This window comes from Myotis brandtii, unplaced genomic scaffold (genome assembly GCF_000412655.1).
Source record: "Myotis brandtii unplaced genomic scaffold, ASM41265v1 scaffold627, whole genome shotgun sequence".
NCBI classification, from domain to species: Eukaryota; Metazoa; Chordata; class Mammalia; order Chiroptera; family Vespertilionidae; genus Myotis; species Myotis brandtii.
In genome coordinates, this window is record NW_005370397.1 from 2340524 (window position 1) to 2346665 (window position 6142).

Sequence of the window (6142 nt, forward strand, 5' to 3'; positions counted from 1 at the left end):
CCGCCGCGCTCAGCCCCGCCCACCCGTGCAGCGAGGCTGCTACCTCTGCTTTTCTGGTTGAAAATTCAGCCTGAAGCTCAGCCTGAGAGTTGACTGCACGCTCCCAGCAGCCGGTGTCAGGCTGCGAGGCGGTCGGTCTCCCCAAGCGGGTCCGGAGGCGCAGGCGCTGGGCGGAGGTGTTGGTAGCAGCAGGAAAACAACCGTTTCTTGGGGCTTTTCGCATTTCCCTTTCCCCCCCTCCGGCTGTGGCTTCAGTTCTCCCCGCTGGAGAGCAGTTAACATGGGTGCAAAGAGGGGTAAGGAGTCAGACCCTTCCTGAACCCTCTCCCCAGCAAATGCAGTTTAAAACAATGACTTCTAAGTTTATTCAAAACACGTCACACATCCATTGTAGATAACTGGATAAATCTAGAAAACTATAAAGAAATGAAAATCACCTGTGCTCACCCGGTTGGATTTTTTCCCCCTAAGCATTTAAAAAAATGGCTTTCATACTGTCAAAAGGCTATTTCAGTGCACTCCTTTGGGCTACTCTGATAAAGAAGAAAATTTCCATTCTCTTATCTGCCTGCTCCCTTAAAACCACTTCAAAAGGGAAGTGGAATATTAACGCGGGTCACTCCCCACAATTCGGCTTTCTTTGACATTCTCCCAAGACCACGGAATTTCAGAGTCGGGTGTTATTTTGAGCTCATGTGGTTAATCCTTCCGTTTTGTGGACTGAGACCAGAGTGACAGGCCTTGCTAGGGGATGCTAATTAGCCCAAGGCCTGGACTCGGTTCCCGGCCCCAGGAGCACTGACTATGACCCTCATTTGCAGGTGGGAAATTTAAAGTCAAGGCCGGGAAGGGAAGAGGGAAGCATTAGAAAGGGACAGTTTCCTTTAGAATTCTGGAACATTCTGATTTCTTTTTACAAATGAACACAAAGTGACATGTTCTAAAACTCCGGGTAGAAGCTGTCCACACTGGGAGAAAACACCAGCACGAGACGCGTCGAGGCCTGGCTCTGCCGGGAGCGGCACCGGCTCTCTGGGCCGTGTGACCGGTCCTGGAGAAGTTGGCCCCATGTCCCCCTGCCCCTAGTCCCCTGCCAGCTGTGTGCCTTCCGGGCCAGCCAGCATTCTCTCTCCTCTATCGGCAGCATTTCTGCTGGGCCTGCCCCTGGCCCTCCACTCTGCCTGCCCTGTTTTACCTGCTTGGTAAACACCTGTGTTTACCTGTGCTTACTCGTTGACACCTGTGTCACTTCCCCGGAAGCGTCACTCATCACTCGGGAAAAGTCCTCCCTTTGAGCAGCTTAGGATAAGTTGATTGTGAGGATGGTTGTCAAGACCAAGGAAGAACCTGACCAGAGCCTTAGCCCAGGCTGGCCCTCTGACTGGGACGTGTAATGGTTATAAAAAGCCGCCTCCTAGTGGCCCCAGCTCGTCTTATCGCGAGGGAGAGGACGGGGCACGGACACGCGGGCCCAGTCACACAAGCGGGTGAGCGGCCGACCCAGAATTCCACTGAGCTGGCTCCAGAGGCCACGCTGCTAACACCAGACTCGACTGGTTGGTTTCCGACAGGGCTCAGCCCTTTCCCTGTGAGCCAGCGCATGGAGGCCGTCTGCACGGGCGTCTCAGGTTCCTCCCTCTTGAGTGAGTCTGGGGTCTGGCACTAGCCACTGGCCTTCCTTTGATGTCTTTCCGAGTATTCACGTAATGCCGGTACAAGCTTGATACAGCAGGGGAAATAAAACAACCCATGAACTGCCTGTAAGATGGACTAATTAATGCGTGACACGATGTCTACAGGTGAAGCTGGTCACCTGCGCTCACCCTGGCCTCGTGGTCAGTGTTCGCCCCTCCACTCTGAGGAGGGAGGAGGGTGCACGGAGAGGTGCTCTTTACATCGTAGCTGTTAGTGGAGGGAACACGTGTATGTTAGGGCTGCATGAGTTGCCTGTTGCCATGGAAGGAGGGGTTCTCCAACTCCCCCCATCACTTTCTCTGGCTCCAACATCTGCAGCGGTTCTCAACCTGTGGGTCGCGACCCCTGAAAATACATCCTGCGTATCAGATATTTACATGACGATTCATAACGGTAGCAAAATTACAGTTATGAAGTAGCAACGAAAATAATTTTATGGTTGGGGGTCCCCACCACATGAGGAACTGTATTAAAGGGTCGCGGCCTTAGGAAGGTTGAGAACCACTGTAGTCTCTGGCACAGCCCGGAGCCCAGTGGAGTCGGTAGGTGTGAACTCCCAGCAGGCCTAGAAGGTTCCGTGGGAGCCCGCCTCTCCTACCTGGAGCCACAGCCAGAAGGGGTCTGAGTCCCAGGCCTTCTGATCCTGGGGCTGGGCTTGTCCGAGGTTCAGATGAGGTTAGAGAATTAGGAGGAAGGAGACGACCTTAAAGCCACCCCTCCCCTCCCCTCTGAAGGAAACCTCAAACAGCTCCTTCTGCTCGTCTCCCCGCCCCCCCCCCACACACACACACACCTCTTCCTGCTTTCTCTGCCTTGACACAAAGGTCTCTCCCCAGCCTGGTGGCACCTCGCCTGGGCGCTAATAATAGCGAGGGTAGATCTGCCAAGCAGTGAATCAGGATCTGTGCTCTGCGCGGCCATCCTGGCAGCCTCTGGGGGCGACTTGGTAAAAACCCTTTGTGAGCAGAATGAGCCTTTGTGTGGCCTGGGAACTCCTGTCCCTCCCTGAGGGCGACCCCTCCTGGAAGGAGGATGGGGTGCCTCTGGCCCGCACGGTCTTAGGAAAACATCGTTTCCAATAGCTCTAGGCCTCCAGCCCGCGGCGGCCGGAGGGAGGGCTGGTTGGCATGGCCAGGGACCTGCCAAGGTGACCAGGGACAGAGAGGAAGAGAGGGTGAGGGTGAGGCACCTCCATTTAGCGCTACTTGAAAGGCAACACAGTGCGCTTCCCTGAGTCCTTTTCAAAATAAAAGAAAAGTGACACCTCTTGAGGTTTCCCCTTTAAAACAAAATCCAAAAGCCTGCCGCCCCACTCAGCGGGGTTTTGGAACCTGCGTGCATAAACTTACTTAGAAATTACTGGAGAACCTCTCTGGGCAGCCACCTCACGTTCCTTCTAAGTCCAGATGGGATGCACATCGACTAAGGGATTAAAATAAAACACTTCCAGGTTTGGGGTTATTTTCAAGGCACCTTTGCCAGAGAATCGCTTGGCTTGGGCCTGTTGTGTGGTTCACAGAGCGCTTTCCCATATGCTTTCTCACTCGGTCGTCGCAGGAGCCTTGGGAGCCGGGCAGGGCGTGTCGTGTTATCATCCGTGTTTCACACACGGGGAAGCCACGGGTTTGGAGTGTCGAGTGGTCTGTTCAAGGTCGCACGGGGGTGGAGAGCTCAGTCTCACCTTAACTGCCCTGCTTCCCACTGAGCTGAGCCAGGTCCCTTTGAACTTAAATGAACTCACGGGTTCTTTATGTTGCCTGGGGACCTGCCGGTCCTTGCTTTTCTGAACTGCTTTCTTTTCTTCTGTAGAATTTGCATGTCAGATTGGAGCCAAGATGGCGGTTTTCACGGTGCCCGCCCTCGCCGGCTTCTGCTCCGGCGTCGTGGCGTGGATTGGCTAGGGGTGCCCGTGGTTATGCTCTGCGTTGCTTTACACACCAGAACTACCTTGCAGGTAATCGTGAGTCAAGAGGCCCTGCACCAACGGCACCCGGCAGCAGCCAGATGTTCATTTTAATAAATGGAAACTATGACGCAGAACTGGAGCCAACCTGACCCTCCAGCAGGCAAATTAAGCCGTGGACGTGACGTCTCGTCTCTGGATTGTAGAGAATGTGGGAGCAGGGGGCCCGGGCTCAGCCAGTTTCATTTATTTCTTCTCACTTCTTCTATTCAGTCTTGTTTAGACTCCTCTGCCCAGACTGTATTGAATATTCTACCAAAATTCTGCAGGAACGCGGGTAGATTCTAATAAGGCTCAGAAGGCTGGGTTGGGGAAGTTCTCCAATGGAAATGTGCCCGAGGGGGTGCGTGTGAGAAGCCAAAGTCCAAGAAAGACGTTGGTCCTGCTGATAGCAACAACCGGCATCTGTAGAGCCCGTGAGAGTGTCCAGAAAACCTACCTGTCTCTCTGCCTTGCTCCACACGGGCTCAGCAGCCGAAGACGTGAGCAGGGTGCTCAGATCTCCCGTCTCAGAGAGGAAGTGGGAACCCATAGGCCGGGAGGTTGAGTAACTTGCCAGGAGTTCCACAGCTAGGAAATGGCGGGGCTGGGCTCGGTGCCGTGTTCTTTCCAGTCCGCCTTCCAGCCCCCTCTCCTCTCCCCGTGCCCTCCCCCCCTCCCCTGCGCTCCCGGGGCTCCTGGCCATTCATTCCCTTTGCTTAGAGCCACGCTCCACCTAAGCATCTCTAAAACCCTGATGCCTCCCCCCCCCCACATGTAAGTCTTATGATTCAAAAAGTGAACTCCTATTCACGTGGAGGAACCCTAAAAGGAAGAACGAAAGGACAGTTGAAGTGCTGAGAAAGAAGTCACTAAGAAATTGCTAAAAAATAATATGAAGTGATATGAAAAAATAGTTTCAAAACCTATAATAGAGAACTGCAATGCATAAATATGTCACAATATATATTTATATACTGTAGATGAGGCCCCTAGAACCATGAGAAATGCAGAACGTTCACTGTTAATAACTCATTCGCGAATTGCCCCCCTTAAACATCACATCGCCCCCCTGTGGGCGCGTGCCCGACGCTGGGAACCACTGGCTTAGGTAAGGGCTGGGGCGTGAGATGTGGCTGGGCAAAGGGACCCGTGTCTGCCCTGGTCTGTGCTGTAGGCGTGGGGTGAGGGGCCGGGTCTCAGGCAGAGGCTCTGGCAGGCGTTCCCCGTGTGGCTGCTGCTTGCACGCTGCCAGTGGAAAGTAGTAAGGGTTCCATTTTCCTGTTTCAGCGAGCATTTCCCCCTCGGGGTTAGAGTAACCACTTCCTCCTCAGCGCCCAGTGGAACGTGGTAAACACCCGTTGCTGCCGCGCATTCCCTTCTGAGAGCCCCGGTGGGTTCCTTTTTTAACCCTCTTGACTTTGCACATGCGGGCACACACAGACACGCACGCACACAGACATGCACACACACATACACACACACACACGCACACACACAAACATGCACACACAGACACGCACACGCACACCCACACACACAGAGACACGCACACGCACACGCACACGCACATGCACGCACACACGGGGTAATGAAGGACAGGCCCCCTTCCCCTCTGGGTGGCAGTTCTCAGGCCTCTGCAGTGGCCTCGGAAACAGAAAACCCGCCCAGGTCGGATGCGGGTCTGAGGCCTGCATCCTCCTGCCTCATTTTGGAGGGACTCGGGTGGGAGTCAGCTGAGGAGGGATGTGGAGTCACTCGTTGTTGGAGTCGCTGGGTGAGCTGGAGGGGAGGCGTGGGGGCGAGCAGCGTGGTGGCTGCCTCGGGTCATTAGGATGGTCGGGAGCAGACAGTGGCCGGGAGCCTCAGGTCATTAGGATGGTCGGGAGCAGACAGTGGCCGGGAGCCTCAGGTCATTAGGATGGTCAGAAGCAGACAATGGCCGGGAGCCTCAGGTCATTAGGATGATCGGGAGCAGACAGTGGCCGGGAGCCTCGGGTCATTAGGATGATCGGGTGCAGACAGTGGCCGGGAGTCGGGCAGGACTTGGTGGTTAGGTGATGGGACTAGGAGCAAACGGGTTCCGCAGACGCCGAAAGGAGTGGGGGATGTAGGTAAGGGGTGAGCAGTGTGGTGGCAGCCTCGGGTCATTAGGATGGTTGGGAGCAGACAGTGGCCGGGAGCCTCGGGTCATTAGGATGGTCGGGAGCAGACAGTGGCCAGGAGCCTCGGGTCGTTAGGATGATCGGGAGCAGACAGTGGCCAGGAGCCTCGGGTCGTTAGGATGATCGGGAGCAGAATCGGGTGCAGACAGTGGCCGGGAGTCGGGCAGGACTTGGTGGTTAGGTGATGGGACTAGGAGCAAACGGGTTCCGCAGACGCCGAAAGGAGTGGGGGATGTAGGTAAGGGGTCAGTAAAGGGTGAGTACAACATTTAAAGAGAGGCCCTCGTTTCAGATATTTTAAAAATATGCCTGGCAAAAAAAAAAAAAAAAGCCCGGCTCG

General features: G+C 54.9%; 1 protein-coding gene and 2 long non-coding RNA genes across 3 annotated transcripts in view; all 3 read left to right on the top strand.

Annotated features, from left to right (window-relative positions):
• Positions 1-3857, top strand: part of LOC106723691 — an 8823-nt gene extending 4966 nt beyond the window's left edge. The window contains exon 2 of the long non-coding RNA XR_001359394.1: positions 3505-3857. This is a non-coding gene — a long non-coding RNA (uncharacterized LOC106723691). The remainder of the gene's footprint in view (positions 1-3504) is intronic.
• ITPKB (inositol-trisphosphate 3-kinase B) overlaps positions 1-6142 on the top strand; it is a gene marked incomplete at its 5' end in the record, with an annotated part of 97625 nt that overhangs the window by 49733 nt on the left and 41750 nt on the right. The gene's annotated exons all lie outside the window — the stretch shown is intronic.
• Positions 5181-6132, top strand: LOC106723690. Its single transcript, XR_001359393.1, has 2 exons — positions 5181-5751; positions 6041-6132. It is a non-coding gene; the product is annotated as an uncharacterized LOC106723690 (long non-coding RNA).